Consider the following 24,093-nt stretch of genomic DNA (forward strand, 5'->3'; position numbering starts at 1 on the left):
AAATGTTTTTCGAAATATCATTTTTGATGATTGCTGTGTTCTGTTTGGGGGAGATGTACATTGTTTTCATTATGATGTCAACCTAAATAATGTGTCTGCCCATATTCCTGAAGGCAGTGTTCGTGCACGACTCCTGGTTTTTCCAGGAGTTTTCCCTGTTCTCACGGGGCTGGACTGCTGTTTGATGCGGGCTGGCATGTCCCCGTAGGTCCACTGTAGAGGACCCTGCGAAGGCGCTGGGTGGAGGATGGTGCTGGAGACTTGGGTGGAGACAAGATGAAGCCAATATAATTTCCTTCCCCTCCCACCACAGAGGAGTGAGAAGACTTCCCAGACTTCTGCCAGATTCCCTTCCTGGAAGGCGATGCGTGGACTTTGAAAGGAAAGGGGGTCTGGCTCGGGCACAGCGTGGCACAGTTTCACTGATCTGAGTTCCTGGGACCCCTCAGTCCAGTTGGCTGCCCAGAGCATCCCTCTGTGTGTGGGAAGAACGGAAAGCCTGCTGCTTACAGGAGCGATCCACCCTCCGGCAGGCTGCGGGCGGAGGGCCTGCGGTGGGGTGGGGCGGGGCGCTGGGCTGTCTTCCATTGATTTCTAGCTCCTTGGCAGCTGCAGAAATCAGCAGCTTTGTCTCTGGCCGGGCTGTGTGTGCAGAATCTTATCTTCAGTAGCTTTCTGAGAAGTGGAGGGAACTCAGACCTCAGAGTCCTGTGGCATGGAAAACACAAGGCTGGGAGAAATGGGAATAGCTCATTCGTCCCCCCACCCCACAAGTCTCTACACCTCCCATCCCACCTCCCCTCAGAAGTGAGTTTCTCGAGGCTGGAGCAATAGCACAGCGGATAGAGCGTTTGCCTTGCACGCGGCCAACCCAGGTTCTATTCCCAGCATCCCATATGGTCCCCCGAGCACCGCCAGAAGTAATTCCTGAGTGCATGAGCCAGGAGTAAACCCTGTGCAATGCCGGGTAAGTAAAAGTAAAGTAAAGGCCCTCCCGTTGATCGTCGATTTGCTCAAGCGGGCCCAGTAATGCTGGGTGTGACCCGAAAAAAAGAAAAAAAAAAAAGAGGTGAGTTTCTTGTCTTGGTGCAGAATTTTGAACCCTGGCTCATGATTCTCTTTAGTGGATGCTTGTTTTTGTCCATGCTCTGTTAGAAACATATAGATATTGGTCAGTTTAACCCTTGAATTTTTTTTTTATTGGGCTGGAATGGTAGTACAGCGGGTAAGGCACTTGCCTTGCATATGGCCAACCCAGGGTTCAATCCCCAGTATCCCATATGGTTCCTCGAGCCCCACCAGGAATGATCCCTGAGTGCAGAGCCAAGAGTAAGCCTTGAGCACTGCCAGGTATGACACAAAAAGCAAAATAAAATAATTATATATATAATTATAGAGAGATTGAAGCACTTTGATTTACAAGTTATGATTTATGAGCTATGATATGATTTACAGTTACAAAGCATTTACTATATTGATAGGGTTTCATGCATACAATGTTCCAAAGCAGCACGACCCCACTAGGGTACCTCTACAGCTCAGTCTGTCCCCCACCCTGATAGGTTCAGTTTTGTAGATCGATTTTCAGGGGCTCTGCATCTTTTAAGTTAGTGACCATGACAGGAGCAGAAATTGCCTTTCCTAACACCTTGCCCCATCTACTTCCATCTCTTTCCATGTATGGCTAAAAGTAGCCCAAGGCCAGATACAGGGCTACCCAGGAGCATGAGAAATGGGTTTCTGAGGGGCCACCGATAACACTTAATAGGTCCAAAGAACCCCAGATGTCTTGTGGTGGTGCCAGCGGCCACATCCTTTTGAAGCAGAGATATTGGGGTTCCAACACAGACTTGCTTCCTACGGGGGATCCACCCTGGAGCTCACTTGACTTATCTGCTCTCCTCCCTAGGAGATGGGCAGCGTAGAAGAACACTTCTCTGCTTGTGGCTGGGGAGCTGATACTCAGCAGCCTGTCCAGGAGCCTGGCACATGCCAGGTGTGCAACTTCCATTGGCGATCAAGACACAGGCAGCACCCAGAGAGCTGGTGTCTGGGGGGCAGACATGAAGCCCAGGCTTGAGTGATGAAGTCTCCTGAACAGGCAGGGTGGAGGGGTGCGGAGCTCTGGAGAGGTCAGGAGGAGCCTCTTACCGGAAGGTGATTTCACAGCTGTTCTGATGAAGGCAAAGGTTAAGAGAGATGATGTATGGGGAGGCACAGGGTCTGGCCCACGACAGGAAGTTGTTGGTGATAATGACGCCTTTTGGCTGCTTACCCAGAGCTTGCAAACTAGGGTCAGGGAAAGAGCCAGACAGAGGGAAATGTCCAGATGCCCTGCAGGCAGGGAGAGCCTCTGTTTTCCACAGGTTACAGAAACACCATCTTCATGTATGAGAAAATGTCCATTGAGTGATTTTCCACTTCTCCCTGTGGGAGGGAGCAGTGCCTGCATGAGACCCGGGGGTCTGTCCCAGCGGGGGGGCTGGGAGCCCCAAATCACCCCTTCCCCTGCCTGGTCGGACTGAGCACCTCAGATACGGAGGTTCTGTCAAAGTATGGCTTTTAAAAAAAATTTAACATTTTAACTTTTGCTCTTCCCCCTTTGTTCTGCTGCTGCTGTGAGGACAGGTAGATCATGTGGCCTGCTGTGCTCATATGCATGCTCACTGGGGGGGTCACACCTTTGTGTCCGTGTGAGCGGTTGGGGACACCATCTGTGTTGGGGGGCTGCTCCTAGTTCTATGCTCACGGAGCCACTCACGGCAGTGTTCGTGGAATCATCTGATGCGGGGGATTAAGGCCAGGTGGTCTGCATGCATGGTAAGCACCATAAACCTGGTGCTATCTCTTCGGCCAGACTGCACTCTCTCTTCAGTTATGTGCATTCACGTGCTGGAGATGAGTCACAGTCACGCATCTTTTTATTCAGTTGTGTGCTCTATCGCATGTTCCGAGGAACAATTGCATGTTCCGAGGAACAATTCTTCTCCAGTGTCGAAAACAGTGTGATGAGATTGGTGCCTTCTTGTCTTGGTCAGGCCAACGATGTCGTACTTGATCTTTCACGCTTGTACCATCAGGTCCTCGATGGATGCATCTGATGCTAGCGTATACGTGCATTGAAAGTACAGACGATCATTTTTGTCTTCCTTCGTTGTGGCAGCCTAGTTCGGCCTTGAGATTTTATCAGCCTCTCCTTTATCATACTTCTTAGTGCTGCCATATTGGTGACGCCTTCAGGGTCAGGGGAATGAGACCCACTGTAGTTACTGGTTTTGGCATATCGAATACACAACGGATAGCTTGCGAGGCTTTGCCGTGCGGGCGGAATACTCTCGGTAGCTTGCCAGGCTTTCCGAGAGGGATAGAGGCTTTTGGAGTGACCTCTAATCGCCCTTGTAGGTGTTACCATATTTGAACCCATCAAATATGGTACGGCAATTCTGGAAGATGGGTATTTGGTGTCTTATAATGTGTTGCGCGGTCGCTTTGCGGCTGCGTGGGTCCGGAAAGCATCCTGGAGTGTGGCGGCGGCTGGGTAGTGGAGGTAGTGGAGGTAGTGGAGGTCTGCCAGTGAGGTATTTATCTGGTCCTGGTAGGCTACGGATTCACTACCAGGATCTCACCATTCTACAAAGAAGTAATCACTGATGTCAAGAGAGGGGTTCGGCAGGGTGATACCATTTCACCGAAACTCTTCAGTGCCACCCTCGAGGACATCATGCGATGACTGGAATGGGAAGGAATGGGAGTGAAGATAGATGGTTGGCAACTACACCACCTCCGCTTTGCTGATGACATTGTTTTAATAACACCAAACATCAGCCAAGCGGCACAAATGCTGGCCGACTTCGACCGTGAGTATGGAAAGGTCGGACTACAGCTGAATCTTATGAAGACAATGTTTATGAGAAACAGCCTCGTTCCTGACTCCCCATTCACTCTCAATGAAACTACCATCTCCGAATGCAACAGCTATGTGTACCTAGGTCGAGAAGTCAACATGACAAATGACCTGGCACCCGAGCTGCGCAGGAGGAAGAGAGCGGCTTGGAATGCCTTCAAGAGCATCGAAGAAATAGCTAAGAGGACGAAGAACCTCCGGCTCTGGGCATATGTCTTTGATTCCACTGTTCTTCCTGCATTAACATATACCTCAGAAAACCTGGGCCCTACAAAAACAGGATGAGAAAGCTATTCAGGTCTCCCAAAGAAGAATTGAAAGAGCTATGCTTGGAATATCACGTTTCACTCAAATGAGAGAAAGAATCTGGAGTTCCGACCTCCATCGATGATCAAGAATCAGGGACGCTGTCTCGTTTGCCAAGGTGTCAAAAATCAGATGGGCTGGTCACGTAATGAGATTTAAAGACGACCGCTGGACTAGAGCTGTTACCGACTGGATTACACGGGATGTCAAAAGACCGCGTGGCCGCCCACCTACCAGATGGTCAGACTTCTTCATCAAGATCATGAACGATCGGTTTGAGGCTCTTCATGTTCCTAGAGCGAACAGATGCCATTGGGCTACACTAGCATGCAACAGGGACAAATGGAGACGTTACTGCTACCCGCTCGAGCAACTCGATGATTAACGGGAAGTCAAGTGATCAAGTGATCAAGTGTGTGCTCTATGCTGGCCCTGGCCTCCAGTAGCAAAGGTCACTCATGCCAGCTGGAAACCTCCCGGGACTCCAGAATCTCAGGCAGTAGAGTGGCCCTGGGGACTAAACTTTTGAACTCACACCTGCCAGGCGGGGGCTTTAGCCACTGAGCTAACTCCAAGCCCCATGATGGCTGATGGACTCCATGAGATGTCAAATAGAACTGCTGCCTTTCTTGGGTGAACGGGGTGGCCAGCTCTGTGCTCAGCATGCCCCATGTTATCCCACTTGATTCCTCCAACTCGGTGGGGTTTCTGTTTGACAGTAGGTCTCAGAGATGGTGGCTCACTCATCTAGGCCTCCATGAGCAAGCAGAAGGTCAGCTTTGGAAGGAGGATGGTGTGGCCACCCTGAGGAAGGCTGAGGGCCTGACACACTCTGATTCCAACCAGGGGAAGATGCTTTTATTTTTTTTGCTTTTTGGGTCACATCTGGCGATGCACAGGGGTTACTCCTGGCTCTGCACTCAGGAATTATCCCTGGCGGTGCTCAGGGGACCATATGGGATGCTGGGAATCGAACCCGGGTCGGCCGTGTGCAAGGCCTACCTGCTGTGCTATTGCTCCAGCCCCGGGGAAGATGCTTTTAAATCAAGGCTAAAGGAGCAGGGTAGATCTGTTTGTAAAGGTAATGCAAGTGAATCTGTATTGTGTATCAGGCAGAAGGAGATACAGCGCCATATACAGCATGGCCACGGCCTCGAGATGGGAAGACTGGGGTTCTCGGAATGCCTCAGTCCAGATCCTGGTGCTCCCCTCTGCCCTTCGGGACCAACCCATTTCCTTTGGGCCCTAGTTTTCTTCTGTCAACGAATTGGGATCAGATTTTTCCCTGTCAGCACATGCAGGTGTGATTCACATGGTTGGTATGAACAGGAAGGGAGTGGATGTGATTGTGTATACATGATTGTGCGTGCATGTGTGGTTGTGTGTGCATGTGTGGTTGTATATGTGATTGTGTGTCTGTGTGCAACTGTATATGCATCTGTACGGGCCTGTCTTGCCCACTGTCCTCAAAAGGGTGTCCCTGGGGGGTGGGGGTGGGGACAGGTAATCAACCATCTCAGGTTCATGGAGAATGACAAACTCAAGGGTAATGGTTTTGCATGGGATTGTGGGTTTAGAACATTTACTGGTGATGGAAGGGCCACGAATCCCTGAGAATCCAAGAGTGGTAGCTGGTGGCCTGTGCCTCGGTTCAGGAGAACTTACCTGCAGAGTCTCAGATCTGTGCTGTAGAGACAATGGAGAAGAGAAGTCTGTATGACTTTGAGGGCACTTGGTTAGTGAGGGGCTGCGGAGCCCTCTCTCTCTCTCTCTCTCTCTCCCTCTTTTCTCCCTCTCTCCATCATATCTCCAGTGCTTCTCCCTTCCCCACAGCAGCCCCTATGGGGTGATGGCTGTCTCTGTCCTTTCCTGGGGGAGGACAAATTGTGTGACTCCCTGGCCTGCAGCCACACCCAGAACCTGGGCTTCCAGCTCTGTGTCAGTCAGGCTCTCGTGATGTGAGGTCTGGCTAGGTAGGTCTGACATCCATAGGACAGGCTGGCAGTTCTCAGGTTGGTGCTACATTCTGCAGGCAGAATTTCTTCTTTCTCTGGGAAACATTAGCTTTACTCTTCCTTTTTGGGGGATGGTGGTGGTGGTGGTGGTGGTGGTGGTGATGGTGGTTAGCATAAGCTGGTTATGCTCAGGGTTTACTCCCAACTGTGCTCAAGGATCAGTCCTGGAGGCTCCTGTGACAGATGTGGTGTCAGGGATCAACCTGGGTCAGCTGCATGCAAGATAAGGGCCTTACCCCTTGTACTAGCTCTCTAGCCTTCAGCTTTACTCTTAAAGCTGACCCTTATTATCACAGAGATCCTCTTTGACTTAAAGTCAACTGATTGTAGACATTCAGCAAATCCACAAAATGTCTTCACACCTGCACAGAAACTGGTGTTGGAGCAAGTGATTGGGTACTGTAGCCTCACCAAGTGGATGCAGTTACCCTCTGGTGGGAGGCTTGGTACTGCAGCTGTAGAACTTGAATATCTCTGCCTTCCTGAGCCTCACACTCTTTGTCTGGCAAAGTGAGGTTGTGTTACCACAGTCATTTGTTGGGAGGATTTTTTGTTTTTTTTGTTTTGGGGCCATACGGGATGGTGGTCAGGGTTTACTTCTGGCTCTGTGCTCAGGGATCACTCCTGGAGGGTCTTGGGGGACCATATGGGATGTCGGAGATTTAACCTTGGTTGGCTATGTGCAAGGCAAATGCCCTAACCACTGTACTATCCTCCGGTCCCCTCTTGGGAGGATTTAATGCAACGATGTGAGCCAACTACCCTTACCTGGTGCTAGTCACAAGAGCGAGGGAAGGCCCGGGGGATGGTTCAGTGTCAAAAGCTCCTGGTCTTGCACACCTAAGGCCAAGAGCTGGATTTCTGCTGCTGCCCCAGTACGTTTGTCAAGCACTGCCCCAAAGGCTCTGTCTGGGATCCCTGGCACCGCAACTAAATGTGTGATTTCTGGCATACAACCAGGTGTGCGTGAGCACCATGATGGTAGGTGAGAGCACTGTGGCCAGGAGAGAGAGCCCCAGGGGCGCTTGCATCCAGAAGGCAGAAACGCAGAAATGTGATCCCCCCACCACCAACACACAATGTGTAAGTGCTGCAGCTAGCGTGTAGCCCTGGCGAGCACCATAGCCAGGTTGTGTTGTGTGGCCCCCGTCTCACAACAGCAGTGAAGGGAAAGGAGAGGAGGACGGGGAAGACACAGCCACAAAGTGGCTGTAATGTGGGATTTCCTCCTTGTGCAGTTGCTGGGCATTGTGCATTGCCGTCCCCTCGTCACTGGTGGCTCTTGGTGTGCAGACACTGTCCCATCTATTCATTGTTCTGTTCCAGTCCTGGCATCAGAGGCGGCATCACTAAGTATTTCTTAAGTATCTAGTTGGCACTTGGTTAATGAGATTCCCTCTGGGGAGTTGCAATCTATAATAACCCCAACTTCCAGGCAAGAAATCAGACGTGAAGCCCTCAGGCCTCTGTCATTTCCTCCTCAGCTTAGTTAATATTCCCTCCTGCTGGCTTCTTTGATGCCCTCCGGGCCAGCAGGCTCCCCTCCTCCCACTTCTCTGTTTTCTCAAGACGGTATCCTGGTCCCCTTCCGAGCGTAGACCACGGAGACCACGCTTTCTGCCACGTGCCTGCTTGTTTATCTCTCCCCAAGGAGCCTGTGCTCAGAGCTGGATCCCCAGTCCCGTGGCCTAGCCAGCAGGTTTGTACATCCCGACGCCCGAGAGCCCCGGGGGCTGACATGCTGGACCAAAGGACCCTGCTGTTGGAGGCCTCTCTTAGGTCCAGTCGCTCCATCTCCAGGTCCAGTGCTCTTCAGCCAGAAATAGGGAGGAGGGCGGGAAAGCGCGTCTCTTCTTGTGGTTCTTGCGCCAAACCGAACCGATTGGCAGTGCCTGTTGCTGAGTGCGAGCTGGCCGCTCGTCTCCCACTCAGCCCGGGAGCCCTTTACTTCCAAGTGCCAGCCCTTAACCTTCTCCCGCGACAGGCTCGCTGGGTCCCGTTATAATTAACTGCTTTCTTTTCTCAAGCTTCGCCAGAAATGAGACAGCTAATTAATTTCTGGCCGCTCGCCACTCCCGTTAGATGGTGGGCAGGGACGTGGCTCACAGCCCTGGCTGCCCAGCCTGGCTTGCTTTGCCGTCAGAAGCGCAACCGCCCTTTGTCTGCAAATAGAGGGAACTCCAGCTGGACCCCGGCTGGCTGGCAGCTGCTTTATTTAAGCTCTTTGTTCTCTAGAGGGCAGAGCCTTTGTGAGCACTGCGGGTGTAGCTGTGCCCTGGTTACCTCATCTATAAAACAAAGAGATGAAATGCGTCTGGTTGTGGGGGCGGAGAGGACACTGTCAGGCCCTGCCATTCCTAGTTGTCGGACTTTTAGGGACTTTTTTCTCCTTCTGAGCCTCAACATTCTGCACCTGTGCAATGGGAGTGATAACGCACGCTTGCTCAAGGTGTCCAGATCCACTAAACGTGTGTGTGGCATTCACTTAATGGGGCAAGCTGGCGCCAAGTGAACACTCAGCGAGTGGCCCAACTACCCTCTTTGCTCCCACCATGGACATTAAGTTTTTGATGAAGAACCTCTTTCTGCTGGGAGTAATTTTAACAGACGCTGGTTCTGTTTTCACTCACAAGATGGCTAACCCAACTGGATCAGCTCCTGAGGATTGTGCTAACAAATGACCGGAAAGGGAGTGCTTTCAGGCCAGAGGAAGGGATTCTCCTGTCCACCAGAGACAAGGCAAAATCGAGGTGACAGTAGGGCCTTGCTCCGCCGAGGACCCCAGGGAAGCTTCTGCTGGCCTTGCTTCTGGTGGCTCAGCAGCGCTTGTCCTTCACCCGCTGAGGGTGGCCCTGCCTCTCCCTGTGTGTCTGTGGGTCCTTCACGCCGGTCTGTAGTCCTAGTGGACTCAGGCACTCATCACTTTTTTTTTTTGCTATTTTTTTTTTTTTAGGAGGGGGGTGTCACATCTGGCGATGCACAGGGGTTACTCCTGGCTCTGCACTCAGGAATTACCCTTGGAGGTGCTCAGGGGACCATAGGGGATGCTGGGAATCGAACCCGGGTTGGCCACGAGCAAGACAAACATCTTACCCACTGTGCTGTTGTTCCAGCCCCTCAGCACTTCTAAATACATCACATCTGCAAAGACCCTGTTCCCACCCAGCCTCGTTCTCAGGGCTCACGGAGATATAGCTGGCGCGTTCTCCAGGGCTCACCTGCCCCCTCTGTCAAGTTTGAGACTCGCAGCTATGCCGTGGGTGGTCAGAGTGGTTCTATGGGGCAATCTCTATGGTATTGGTTGAATTTGATGGAATGTGTCAGTGCACGAGAGCCGCTGGGACAGAGCCTTAGCTCCAGGGGCAGAGGCGGTGGCAAGGTGAGGACAGGGATAAGCATGGTTCTGTCCGTGGATCTACCACGTGCTGACTAATTACTGTACCCGAGAACCAGGGGTGGCCCCTCTCAGGAGCCGCAGCCTTGTGGAGAGCCTGAAACCCTGGACAGGATCTGTTCCCTTTTTTCTTTTACTCAGTCCACTCAAACCCTCATCTGACACATCCCCTGAGGAGGCAACCTGAAGAAGTTCAAGACCTGAGGCTCCCGGATGCCGGGAGAACTGACATTGGATGACTTGGCTCCTCCCTTCTTTTCTGCTGACGGCCTTAGTTTCCCCACCTATATGTTGTGAGAAGGTTTGAACTCCCAAGTTCCAGATCAGAGCCTCTTTCAGGGCTGCGGTTCCAGCTCAGGCCTCAGGGCTCCTCCCTGAGGGACAGAGGGGTCACCCAGCATCATTCTGGGCTGGGTGTTCCCTCTGGACCAGAAGAGAAGGCAGTGGGATGTGAGTGCTCTGACCTCACAGGCTCACTCAGGTCTCATTACACCTCGAAGATGGAACATCCAGACCCAGGTCCGAACATCCAGACCCAGGTCAGAGGGAGACTGCAGAAGTTAGGATACGCCCAGCCACAGACGCATAATGGCCCAGACGTGCCCTAAGTCCAGTGCCTTGTTTCTCTCTGAGCCTCACCCTTCAAGTGGGTTTGTTTCCTGGGGTGATCACACCACAACTGCTGGAGCAGCAGAAACTTCTCTCCTGGTTCTGAAAGCTTTCTAGAGTCCTGGGTTGTGCTCTCAACAACTCTTGGGGAGAATCTTTTTGGTCCTTTCCATTTTCTGGGGGCTCCATTCTACCATTTCCTGGCTTGTAACTGTTGTTTTGAGAGTGAAAACAAAAGCATATGGAAGTAAAATTGTTGAGATGGGGTGATGCTTTTTTTGTGCTGCGGTTGCTGTTTTCGATTGTTTTGTTTGTTTGTTTGTTTCTTGCCAGCTTTGACCCCCCCCCCCCCCCCCACCATGGGATGCTGTGCTTAAGTGGGGAAAAAATAGCCCCAGGTTTAGTGAAAAACAGGTGATGGTTTGAATAGATGAGCTGACGTTTCTCTTCTCCAGGCCTGGAAAGTCGCCTGGTCTAGGGAAGACAGGACAGATCCTTCGCTTGGTCTGGATGGAGGGTAGAAGGCTGGTGTATGGGTTGAGGGGAATGTGTGTGCTACTGTCTGCCAAGGGTCGGGACACCTGGTGCCCTTTCCCACAGGGACACTTCCAGTGAACGCCATGTCCCCTCTGACCCTGGCAGTGTGGAATTCTGGGACGAGCATGAGAGCTCACCTCCCTGTCTTCAGGGTTCCTGCTCAGTGCCAGGTGCCAGAGACAGGTGCCAGCCTGCTTTGGAGCACATGTTTCACCAGTCAAAGACTGGATGGGCCCAGGAGAGAAGCTGAAGCCCAGAACTCCGGGGCTGAGCACTGGCTGACATCTCCCCTCAGCCTTTCCTTCTTCTTTTCCTCTTCTTCCAGCCCAGGGATGGAACCCAGGGCCTCACCCTGCAAGGCAGGTGCTCTACCGCAGGGCACTCATGACTCTGAGCCCCTTTCTACCAGTGGGCTCTGTCTTTCCCTCCCTGTTCCCTATAAAATAGGAGCAAGGAACCCCTGTCCCACCGAGTCTGGGAAGATGAAATGATATAAAATGGTTCCCACTTCCCGGCATCTCTGTGTCCATCAATTATCAATGACCTAGTAAAAGTCCAGGCCAACCCCCAGGGTGAGGAGCACCACAGGATCGGATCTGAGAGAGCCCTGCGCCACGCTGCCATCTGCACACGGCCCGCTGTGTGTTGAATTCCCTTTGCTCCTGGCCTCACTCATTGTCTTGGACTGTTTCCCAAGTAGAGTTGGGGGGTCACAGATCAGCTCTCCACTCTGAGTCCCAGCTTCCAGCTTGCCTCCCGCCTAGGCAAGGGCTGATGGTGAGCTGGTGTGGATGGTGGAGGGTGGCGGGGAGGCTGGGCACAGTGGAGCCCAGCCCCAAGGGACAGCAAGGGGAGGCTCTCAATCCGAGTTGCAATCCTGTTGCTGTTGCTTCTTGTGGTTGCTGCTCTTGGCACAGGGAAGGAAAGCTGAGACTATGACTCCACAAAAGCCAACAGCCGCCCCCACCCCAGCTGTCAGGCAGTCCCCTTTTAGGCCTCCATAGAAAGGAGGATACTGGGCACTGGGCAAGGAGATGCCAGCCAACTGCCCTGGGTTTTCTGGGGGACGTGCTGCCTGGTCCGATGAGGGCCTAGGTGGGGTGGTGGCCATAGGCGGTGCCAGGGACTGAACTAACAGCCTTTTCTGTGCAAAGCAGGTGCTTTCCGCTGAGCCACATCTCTGGGCTCTTTTTTTCTTTGATAGTTGCCATCCTAATGGGCATCAGGTGGTATTCCATATGGTGCATAGTCCCTTATGCATTAAGAGAAGAGCAATAACTCAAAGAGTAGTAAAACCTGCACTACTATTAAAATTTAATTGTTTTATATAACAGCTTACATCACTATATTTTTGAGTTATAATTTCATGTCTCCTCAAGATACCTGTTACCATACCACACCCACCACTAACATACCGATGTGCCTTCCTGGATGCCTACCAGACTCCTCGCTTTATCCCCTCTGCTAACCATTGTTCTGTGTTCTGAGTCTCAAGACTCTACACATTTATTTGTGGGACCTGGGAATGTGGTACCAATTGTAGAGCACATTTCTTGGGTATCTGAGAGCCTGGGTTAATCCTGGGCACCATGTAGTCCCCCAGTCCTGCACTCCCTCCCTACCCCTGGGGTAGGAACCTTTGAACTCTCCTTACTATAACCACCTCCATACGATTTACCATATACAAACATTAACAGGATAACAGAAAAACAAATCAGGATGCGAATAAAATAAAAGGAGCAGATTGCATTTTATTTTTTGATTTCTTTTTTCAGCTGTTGATATGAGTGATAGCACAGCAGTAGGGCGTTTGCCTTGCGTGCGGCCAGCTTGGCCGAGCCAGGTTCAATTCCTCCGCCACTCTCGGAGAGCCCGGCAAGCTACCGAGAGTATCTCACCCACACATCAAAGCCTAGCAAGTTACCTGTGACATATTCAATATGCCAAACACAGTAACAAGAAGTCTCACGATGGAGATGTTACTGGGCCCACTTGTGCAAATCCATGAACAATGGGAGGACTGTGCTACAGTGCTATGCATTTAATGATAAGCAGCTCTTTGTGTGCTTATAAGCCTTTTTTAAATTTAGAGAAATATTGGCCTGGGGCCAGAGCATAATATGGCAGGTAGGGTGTTTCAATCCCCAGCATCCCCATCCCATAGGGTTCCCTGAACCCATGAGGAGAGATCCCTGAGCACGGAGCCAGGGGTAAGTCCTGAACACCACTGGGCGTGGCCAAAAAAAGAAAAGCAAACAAATTTAGAGAAATGTCTGTTTAAGTGCTTTGCCCATATTTTGATCATTTTGTTTGCTTTTTCATTCTTGAGTCACAGTAATCTTTTAACTGTACTTTCATCCATTTTGAATGTGTTTTTGTAAATGGTGTTAGGTAAGAATCCAACATCATTCCAGAACATTTTGAAACAGAGAAAGGTATATTGGAGGTTGGGTGTGGGTTTTGGGTACATTTGGCCACATTTGGCAGTGCTCAGGACTGACTCCTCATTCTGTGCCCATGGATAACACTTGACTGGGCTTGGGGAGCCATATAGAATGCTGGGGATCCACCCCATGTTGGCCACATGCAAAGCAAGCACCCTACCTGCTCCTGCTATACTATCTGTACTGCTGTACTATCGCTCTGGCCCCAGAAAAAGAGAATTAAAAAATTAAAGACCAACAGTAAGATGTTAGAGAGTAGCCTAAACAGCCTCATTCTCTAGAAAGTTCAGTTTCTTGCACACTCCTCTTGTACCCCTCATCTACCAGCCTCACTGAGGTTGGAGTGAGCCTTAAACAAGTAAACAGACACCTAAATCAATCCCCATCCCTCCCAGACCTGATTAAAGTCTCTAATGGTGGGGCTGGATAAATAGTACACTTGCCTTGCATGCAGATGAACCTGGCTTAATCCTTGAGCACTGCCAAGAATGATCCTTTCTCACAGAACCAGGAATAAATCCTGAATACAATTGGGTTTATTCAAAACAAAACCAACAAACAAAATTTCTGACTAACAAATGAAATTTCTAAGAGTGGGCCAGAGAGATAGTACCAAGGTTAAGGTACTTGCCTCATCTGAGGCTAAAGCTGTGACCCAGGTTCAAATCCTAGCACTGCATATGGTCCGCTGAGCACAGATCTAGGAGTAAGCCCTGAACACAGTTGGGTGTGATCAACTGTGGCTAACCCCCTCCCCCACCGAAAAATAAAATTTCTTATAGTGGGGCTTCAGAGAGACCTCAATGGGTTGGGATACTGTGATACATCCCTGAGTACCGTTGAATATGGCCCAAGTCTACCCCTGACACACACACACACACACACACACACACACACACACACACACACACAACTAAGATGATCTCTGATGGCTTGTTATTCCACACCAAATAGAATCCAAGCCTTTCCCGACTCAGGCCATAGCCCCCCACCACCTCTCCTGCACTCCCCCAGGCCTCACCATGCTGCAGTCGCACCTGCCTCGTGACCTTCTGTAGGTCATTGCACCCTGTCCCTGAGTGGGAGGCTGCACATGAGTAAAATCGGCCCTTCCCTGCACAGCTGAGATTTACTCATCCTTCCCAAACTGGCAGAAATGTCACCCTGACTTACCTTGAGCTGCGCTAAATGGCACCAAGGGAACAGAAGGGCTCGGGCCACAGAAATAAATTTTCCCACAGTTTCAGAGGCGGGAAGGCCCAGATTGGGATTCCGGTGCTGCCGGACATTCTGTGGCTTGTACATGGAGATTTTTGTTTGTTTCTTGTTTGTGACCACACCCAGTGGTGTTCAGGGACAATTATTGTCTCTGTGCTCAGAGGTCACATCTGGCAAGGCTCAGGTGCCCCTGTCCAATTCCAGGGATCAAACGGGGGTCAGCTTCTTGAAAGGCCAGTGCCTTATGCCCTGTGCCCTCTCCCCAACCCCTGGCCAGAGGTTTGCTTTAGTGGAGTAGAAACTTCGAAGAAAGAAGAAATGTAACTATGAGTTTGGAAGCAGCAGAATAGAAAGGGCAGAGAAGCCAGGAAGCTGACTTATGGGGAGGCCGGACTCTGCAAGCATGGGGCCCTAGTTCCATCCCCAAGCATCAAAAGGACCAAAAGCAGTGCTGGGCGTGGCCCCAGTGACCCCAGCCGCTGCAGGCCTGAGAAGCACTGGGTCTGGGTCTGAGCTGTCAGCTCACACTGCTGGGACCTCACCAAAAAAGGGTTAGAGCCGGGTGTCGGTTGGAAAAAAGCAGCCCCAGCTCTCGCTTCTAACCCTGAGACCAGAATCTTTATCATCAGAGGTATGTTCCTTCATTAGGAAACGTGTGGAGTCTCTTCAGACGGCTCCAGAGAAGCCATGCTGGCTCTGATTTATAGAGGGGGGTCCGCATTACAGGCGGGTCCACCTCAGTGCCCCACAGTGCAGCTCACCTGTGGACAGCACATCCCCCACACCCACAGCTTCGAGTGAGAGCTTCACAGACCAGCCTTTAGCCAAGTATCACTGTGGGGCACACACCCAATGATGCTCAGGGTTCACTCCTGGCAATGCTGGGGACCATATGGGGTGCTGGAAACTGAACCCGTATCGGCCCTGTACAAGGCAAGCTCCCTACCTGCTGTACTACCACTCCAGCCCCCACCAGGTATTTGAAGGAAGCATCCAGGAAAAGAGGGAGACCAAAGCAGACAGACAGAAACGTCTGGAGCAAATACACAACTCTAGAGCTAAAACAAAATAATAAAGCAAAGATCAGCCTCCTCAGAGATAAGAGAATATGTTGTATCATGAAATAAGGTGCTATATAGGGAATAATAAGGAAAGGGACGATTCGGGAAAATAAACCTGAGAGCACTGTCACTGTCACTGTCCTCCCATTGTTCATCGATTTGCTCGAGTGGGCCCAGTAATGTCTCCATTGTGACACTTGTTACTGTGTTTGGCATATCGAATATGTCAGGGGTAGCTTGCCAGGCTTTGCCGTGTGGACGAGATACTCTCAGTAGCTTGCTGGGCTCTCCGAGAGGGGCGGAGGAATCGAACTTGGATCGGCCATGTTGGCCGCTTGCAAGGCAAATGCCCTGCCCGCTGTGCTATTGCTCCAGCCCCGTTTGATCATTTTATGACTGAAATTCAAACATGAAAGTTTTGTAATTGTAGCTCATGGTGACTCAAAAAAAAAAAGAAAGAAAAGAAAAGAACATGGAAATTTTCAGAAAGATGTCCCTGAAAGACCAAAAAATTAAAGGAAGAAATAAAAAAGAAGAGACAAGAAAATTGGAGGAACATGGCAGGCCTAGGTTTAATCCCCAGCATTCTGTGTAGTCTTCCAAACACCTCTGTCACTGTCATCTCGTTGATTGTCGAATTACTCGATCAGGCGCCAGTAACGTCTCTATTCCTCCCAACCCTGAGATTTTATCAGCCTCTTCTTACTCGTCTTTTCCCAACGATTGGAGGCTCTTTCAGGGTCAGGGGAATGAGACCTGTTGTCATTACTGTATTTGGGCTACTGGGAGCTTGCCAGGCTCTGCCCATGCGGGCGGGATACTCTCGGTAGCTTGCTGGGCTCTCTGAGTGGCATATATTTAGATATTTTTCTTTATGATTTGTTGCCTACTGTCTGAACCCTATCAGATATAGTGTAGTAATTGTGGAAAATGGGTAAGAAGTGCCTTATAATGTGTTGTGCGGCTGCTTCACGGAAAGTGGCTTGGAGCGTGGTGGTGGTTGGGTAGTGGAGGTCGGCTGCCGGGGCTTGATCCCTTGGGGGTGGGGAGGGCTCTCACCCGCCCCACAGCCTGGCGCGGAATCCAGTGGCATGGTTCAAGCACCTCTAGGTAGAATAACCCCCCCCAAAAAAAATCAAAAGAGAAATAAAATATATCGGGGAAGTAAATTATAAAATAAGCTGCTAAGAGGTGAACTTACCAGAGGAAGCCTGCTAAAAAATTCAGGCAAATAGGGTTAGGGAAACATCTCAAGATAAAGTCCAGGGGCTGGGGCTATAGTGACAGTACAGCAGACAGGGCACTTGCCTTGCACATCATCTGGGTTCAACTCCCAGCATCCCATATGGTCCCCTAAGAACAGTGAGGAGTGATTCTGGAGTGCAGAGCCAGGAGTAACCCCTGAGCATCACTGCGTGTGCCTCCCCACCCAAATATAAAGTCTGTGTCCTGCATGAGCAAGGCTCTGGGTTCTATCTCACACAACACGGCCCCCTAGACAATGCACCCCACCCCAGCAGCATCACACCCCACCCAGGAGTGGGAAGCCCTTTCCTCCAAATGATAAAGAAGTAAAAAGACTGGAGAAAGGTAAGGTGAGGTGAGGCACCCCAGAGGAATGTAGGCGTTCCTTTGGCCTTTAAAAGGAAACGAACATACAGTTTTGGTTAAAATTAAAATGAAATTAAAAAATAAAAAGACTAATCAGGAAAATTTAAAGCTGGAGTATTTTTCTGTCTGTGAAATAGAAAAGAATTTTGACTACTGTCTACATTTTCTTTTAAGGTAACTGTATACAAAACAACATGAACAAAGATTTGAGGAAAACAAATGTCTGAAATAGGGCTATGCTCCCCCAAATATGTTTATGCCCATGACTCAGACCAAAGTATATGAAGCAACATGAAATTGGAACAATAGCCAAATGAAGCAGAATATATTAGTGTGGAATTAAAAAAAAAGAAATAAAGAAAATTAGAGGAGGCCAAATATCTAATAGAATTTCCAGGGTTTCCAGAGAAAGCTGTGGGAAGGAAATGATTCTTAAACGATGTGATTTATCCAGGAAGACACAAAACTTCATTCTCGAGAACCAAATCAGAGTGAAAGAGCCTGCAAGGCTCGTCTCTCAGACAGAGTCTAAGTTAAGGGGGCAAAAGCAGAAATTATAATTCTAGGTTCCTCCTGGCAACCCTGGGTGCTGGGAATGAGGGAAGCATGCTTACAGAATTCAAATAGAAGATGAGTTCCAAATAATGTTTCCTGTGCAGTCAAAGAAAGAAGAAGTTGAGGCTAGAGTGATAGTACAGCAGGTAGAGCACTTGCCTTTCACACCACTGACCAGGGTTCAATCCCCGGTCCCCAAAGAATCCTGCCAAGAGTGACCTCTGAGCACAAAGCCATGAGTTAAGCTCTCAGCCTATCTGGGTGTGGTCCAAAAACAAAAACATCCCCTGCCACTATAAAGAAAAAAAAAGAGAAAATCAGAAATGAGAGTAGAGAAAGGACATTTTTTAGACATGCAAAGTAAAATACATTTTTACTTGCTATATGTCCTTTCTTAAGTAGTGAGGAGAGGTTGTCTTCCACTAAAATGAGGGCATAAATCAAGATAGTTCTACTAGCGCCTAGTAGAACTCTATAAAAAAAACATACAACCCCATCAAAAAATGGGGCAAAGAGAGGAACAGAAACTTGCTCAAAAAAGAATAAAGATGACCAAAAGGCATATGAAAAAAATACTTTGTATCACTTATCCTCAGGGAAATACAAATCAAAACAACAGTGAGATATCAGCTCACACCAGTGAGACTGGCATACATCACAAAGAACAAAACCAGTGAATGAGGGTCCCTTTCCCCCAAAATCTACCCTGGTGTGAATGTAGGGGAAAGGAACCCTTATTCACTGCTGTGGGAATGTTGACTGGTCCTGTCTTTTTGGAAAACAATATGGACACTTCTCAAGAAACTAAAAATTGAGCTTTCATATAATCTAACAATTTCACTACTGAACATCTATCCCTAGGATTCATAAACTCAATTCAGAAAAACCATCTGCACTCCTATGCTCATTGCAGCACTATTCATAATGGCCAAAACCTGGAAGTGATCCAAGTGTCCAAGCGTTCTCTTAATCACACTGAAACCATCTTTAGGCTAAAAGCATGGGGATTTAACCATTTAACGTCAAACGGACCACAACTAGGCAGTCTTCTGAAATTGCTGGGTAGGGGTTCAGAACACCTTTTTTAGGAGTTTTTCTGGTCATCATAGCAATGATGAGACAAAGAGAAGGGCATAAAAATAGAGATTTTTCGTTTGGTTACTCTGTCACAGTTCACCCTGTGGGAGGACTACATAGAGGGCATTAGCAAGGAGACCCAGTTGCTAGGAATTTTTGTGCTGGTACTTTCTGTTTTAGAGGGACATTTATTGTTCCTATGGTCCCCTCCTTTGCCTTGCCTAGGTAGCCAGATTGGTCTGGCTCTTCTGTTCTGGTTAGCTTTATGCTTTTTTGTTTGTTTCTGGGCCACACACAGCGGTGTCAGGACTTTCTCCTGGGTCTGTGCTCAGGGATCACTCCTGGTAGGGTTCAAGGGACCATACCAGAAGCCAGGGATAGAACCTGGGTAGGTTGTGTGCAAGGCAAGTGCCCTGCCTGCTGTACTGTCACTCCGGCCCCAATGATTTGTGACCTACTCATCTTTGTCTGTTTCCCAGAATGGGTGATTCAGAGATTCCTGCCTCTAGCTACCTGATTAGTATTTCCAACTTTCCCACCATGATAACAGCACAGTAAAGAAGGCATTTCTTAAACCAAAGGAGTATGTGAAAAAAGAGCAAAACTGCAATCTAACCCTTACATATTATAAGATCACATGATTAGATAAAGGAACTATGGTACTCGCCTTCTCCAGATGGAACCCCGGTGACCATGAGCTTCTACAAGCATAGCTCTGGCATGCAGGTACCAGGACATTTTTTCCCAACTGCAATGGAGCCGCTCCAGCTCCCAGGCAACCTCTGATTCCGGAAGTCACACACACAACTCACCCCCTAGCGCCATTTTACAGCACACAGCAACAAAGAAGAAAACCGGCTGGAGGGCCCCACAGCTCCCGGAGAATGCTCCAGGTCCCAAACAGAGCTGATATCAGCGGGAGGTCCCTGATGTGGTAGGTGCTGCTGTCCCGCCTTCTCCAAATGGAACCCCGGTGACCATGAGCTTTTACAAGCATAGCTCTGGCATGCGGGTACCAGGACATTTTTTCCGAACCGCGTGGCTGCATGAGTGATCAATGGAAAGTAAATCATCCAACATTTCTCCCTGAAAATCAGGCTTAACTGTTTTGCAAACCACAACACCCAAAAGGAGAGAGAGAAAACAAAGGGGAATGCCCTGCCACAGAGGCAGGGTGGGATGGGGGGGTTGGGGGGGTGGGAGGGATACTGGGATCCGTGGTGGTGGGAAATGGGCACTGGTGGAGGGATGGGCATTTGAAAATAGATGAATAAATAAAAAGAAAAAAAGAGAAACTATGGTACATATGTGCAATGGAGTATTCAGTTATAAGAAAAACATGAGATCATTAAATTTGCTGCCATGTTGGTGGAGCTGCAGATACGATGCTGAGTGGAGTCAGGAGAGCAGCCGCAGAGCTATCTCTCGCATGTGCGGGCTATGCAAGGAGAGAATAGGGGAACAACAAGTGCCCACAGGCAACAGAAACGGAAATCTTGTCTCCAGTCGGGAGTTTACCAAGGGGGTAGGAGACAGTGGGCGAGGGACCTGGGGCAGTGGTGGAGGGAAACCCTGGGTGGAGGGTATGGTGCTGGAATCCATGCATGAAATCCTGCTAATAGTTTGTAAACCACAGTGCCCAAGAGATCAGAGAAATAATACAGTAGTTAAGGTGTTTGCTTTGCATACTGCCAACTTAGTTTCATTCCCCAGCACCCCATATGGTCTCCCAAGCCCACCAATAGTGATCCCTGAGCACAGAGCCAGGATTAATCCCTGAGCTCTGGAGGGGGGGGGGGAGCCCAACCCAAAAATAGAGGAGCCGGAGAGATAGTACAGTGGGTAGGGAGGGCACTTGCCTTGCATGCAGTTAACCCACCAACCCATATGATCCCTCGAACACCTCTAGGAGAAATTCTTGAGTGCAGGGCCACGATTAGCCCCTGAGCCTCACCAGGTGTGGCCCAAAAACAAAAGCAACAACAAAAGCAAGTGAAAAATTAGTAAAAGAAAGAAAGAAAAGCCTTGCCAGCAGAAGGTTCCAGCCAGGAGAGAGAGGAGATGGGAGTGGGGGCGGGCACTGGAAAGACTGAGAACCCAGATTCTGCAACTGTGTGGGGAAGGCGTTTCACAGGGCCGCTGGATGGGGTGGAGGGCTGAAGAGATACAGTCATGTGTACACCCACCCAGCAAATGGGAAAAGGGGCCATTGTTAACTTCAGGGAAAATCAAATCTGTACTTGGAAATACATGTAATTATAGCATACCACTGTGGCTTAGCAGTGAAGAGTATTTGTTAAGTCCTAAGAATGTAAACACCTTAAACAAATCCTAAATATGAATTTAACCCCCAGATTGTGTATTGTGCACTAACCATATTGGAGGGGCTGGAGCGATAGCACAGCGGTAGGGCATTTGCCTTACAAGCGGCCAACATGGCCAACCCGAGTTCGATTCCTCTGCCCCTCTCAGAGAGCCCGGCAAGCTACCGAGAGTATCTCGCCCGCACGGCAGAGCCTGGCAAGCTACCCGTGACGTATTCGATATGCCAGACACAGTAACCAGAAGTCTCATGATGAAGACGTTACTGGGCCCGCTTGAGCGAATTGATGAACAACGGGAGGACCGTGGACCGTGGAACCATATTGGGAGGCTGGAAAGAGGGAACTGGGTGGTATAAGAGTTCATCTTCCAGGGTTGGAGCAATGACACAGTGGGTAGAACGTTTGCCTTGCATGCGTCCGACCCGGGTTCGATTCTCAGCAGCTCATATGGTCCCCTGAGCACCGCCAGGGGTAATTCCTGAGTGCAGAGCCAGGAGTAATTCCTGTGCTTCACTGAGTGTGACCCAAAAAGACACACACACACACACACACACACACACACACACACACACACACACAGAGTTCATCTTCCTCTACCATAGTATGAAGTTGTGGGGAATGTTGCTAGTGGTCAGTGATATCAAGTCCCCCATCCCCCCAGCCTCACAGCTTCCTGTATACCATATGGTCTCCTGAGCCCCACCCAATGGGGCCCCACGACTGGCTGAGGTCATCAGGTGCAGGAGAAAGTGCTAAACTGACCTTCTGGCTATTTCTTCTCCCTTAGTGGTGATCTGGAAGCCTCAGTCAGGGAAAGAGCAGAGCCCCCAGTTGGAAGCAGGCTGGAGTTGCTTCCCAGGGACTCCGAATAGCCTTGGCAAGGGAGACAAGGAGAGCTTTATTGTGATAAAGCATGGAGATTAGGGATTGGCACCGCTGAGATTTGGGACTGTTATAGCCCCAGAGCCTGGCTTCACTGAATGCAGACTTCAAGAGACACTGTGAAATTGGTAAATCAAGAAATAGCACTTCAGCTTAGTTAGAACTATGGAGATAATATTAGAAGCTTCAAACACGAGAAATGGCTGCCTTGGGGAAGTAGGCAGGGGAGGGAGGGAGGAAGGGGAGCGCAGGGGCTGCCATTTCCACTAGGTCACTCCATGGTGCTTTATTTGTTGTTGTTCTTCTTCTTATTATTATTTGGTATTTGGATCGATTTGCTCGAGCGGGCCCAGTAATGTCTCCATTGGAGATTTTGTTGTTACTGTGTTTGGCATATCGAATACATCACGGGTAGCTTGCCAGGCTCACACCTAGTGGTGGTCAGACATTAGTCCCAGCTCTACACTCAAGGATCACTCCTGGCTCTGCACTCAGGAATCATTCCTCGTGGTGTTCTGGGGACCATATGGGATACTGGGATTGAAGCAGGGCTGGGTGTCCCCAAGGGAAGCACCTTACCCACTGTATAACTCTTCCAGCCCCTTTTTTAAAAATTCTATTTTTATAACTTTGTTTACAATAATTTATTACATTCAATATTTCAACAGTAATCCAACCACCATTACACCTTTCTACTATCATTATTTTGAATTTTCCCACCACCACCCAAACGTGCCCCAAAGGCAGATGCTAAATAATTTATTTTGTATTGCTTGTTATGAATAAACCACTAAAAAAGATCCAAAAAGCTTTTCTTAAAGGAAAGTGTATTTTTCCTTTGAAAGGTAATTGTATCTCATCTTGGAGCCATTAAGTTCGTGTATAAGAGATCACTAACATGTTGTTACAGGTTGAGCCATGTGTGCTATCATATAAATATATACATATCTATGTATACATGTATATATTTTTAATCAAGATGAGTTGAATTCTGCTCTACACCCTATCAAATGTGGTCTTGGTACATCAGTGGCATAAAGTATGAGGATTTTCCAGGAATTCTGAAATTTTAAATAAGGTGATAGAGCTGGAGTTAAGTGTTTAACTAAATGGTGATTTTGGCATCTCTGTAGAATGTTGCTCTGTTCTGAGATTTATTTGCGAGTCTCTGGATCATGGCCATTAATGAGCTTATATGGCACCCAGAAGCTGTTCCTGGGCATGACTGCCAGGCTACTGAAAGCACAGGGAGATGGGAGGAGGGGGGCCATTCCTGACCCCATGCGATTCTGGAGATTTCAGTCACAAAACCCGCGTACCCGGGTTTTTCAGCAGATTCATTCTTGTTCATGAGGGCTCATCCTGAATCTGTGAAGATCGGCTGCGAGCATGGCAGCGACTGGGTTTTGGAGGTTTTGGGCTGCTGTGGCTCTTCTGGGGCAGGCAGAGGGACTCATCTGCTCTGCTCCAAGGACCCTGGATGAAGTCAGTTTGTCACGAGGTGAGGAGGCAGCTCTGAAGTGTGTTGCTCTTTTCTGAGGTTTATTTGTGAGTCTTTGGATCATGTCCGTTAATGAACTTATATTATGGCTTCTATTTTTAATTATTTTGTTTTTTAGCTGTACCAAGTGGTGCTCAAGCTCAGGACTTACTCTTGGGTCGGCTTCATGAAAGGCAAACACCCTAAGTGCTGTACTATCGTTCCAGCCCCCTCTCCATGGAGCCTTAAACTGTGCAGTCCTATTCCATTGGCAGGGAGAACATTTCAGACAAAGCTGGATATGGAGACATGGTTAGCTACGATTCTGACCAAATCTTTCCAGTGTCTTCAGAGGGCAGGCATTCAAACTGAATGTCTGAGGAAGTTCAGATAGACTGGACATGGGAAGACATGCAGGCAGAAGCCAGATGGATGGAATGTCAGTCTGAGGAGTCAGGTTTTATTCAGGAGACAGTGGGGAGTAGAAGGTTGTGCACCCTGGAACGTCCTGAGCAAACGTGTCTTTTATTGGGAGTACCCTGACTAACTGGATGATAAGCTGCTGGGAGAAGCTCCTTGGATGGTTCTCCGTGGAACTGATGGTGAGGCCTGGACTACAGCATTCATTCAGTGAATGTCTGTGCAGTTCATTGTTGGCAGGCCCGAGGGGGCAGGA

The 24,093-nt window shown here is 49.3% G+C and overlaps 1 protein-coding gene across 1 annotated transcript in view; it reads left to right on the forward strand.

The window, feature by feature from the left end:
* The window catches only part of OPRD1 (opioid receptor delta 1), a 37,517-nt gene that overhangs the window by 8,102 nt on the left and 5,322 nt on the right, over positions 1–24,093 (forward strand). The gene's annotated exons all lie outside the window — the stretch shown is intronic.

This window comes from Sorex fumeus, unplaced genomic scaffold (genome assembly GCF_029834395.1).
Source record: "Sorex fumeus unplaced genomic scaffold, SorFum_2.1 ptg000047l, whole genome shotgun sequence".
In the NCBI taxonomy this organism is placed as follows: domain Eukaryota; kingdom Metazoa; phylum Chordata; class Mammalia; order Eulipotyphla; family Soricidae; genus Sorex; species Sorex fumeus.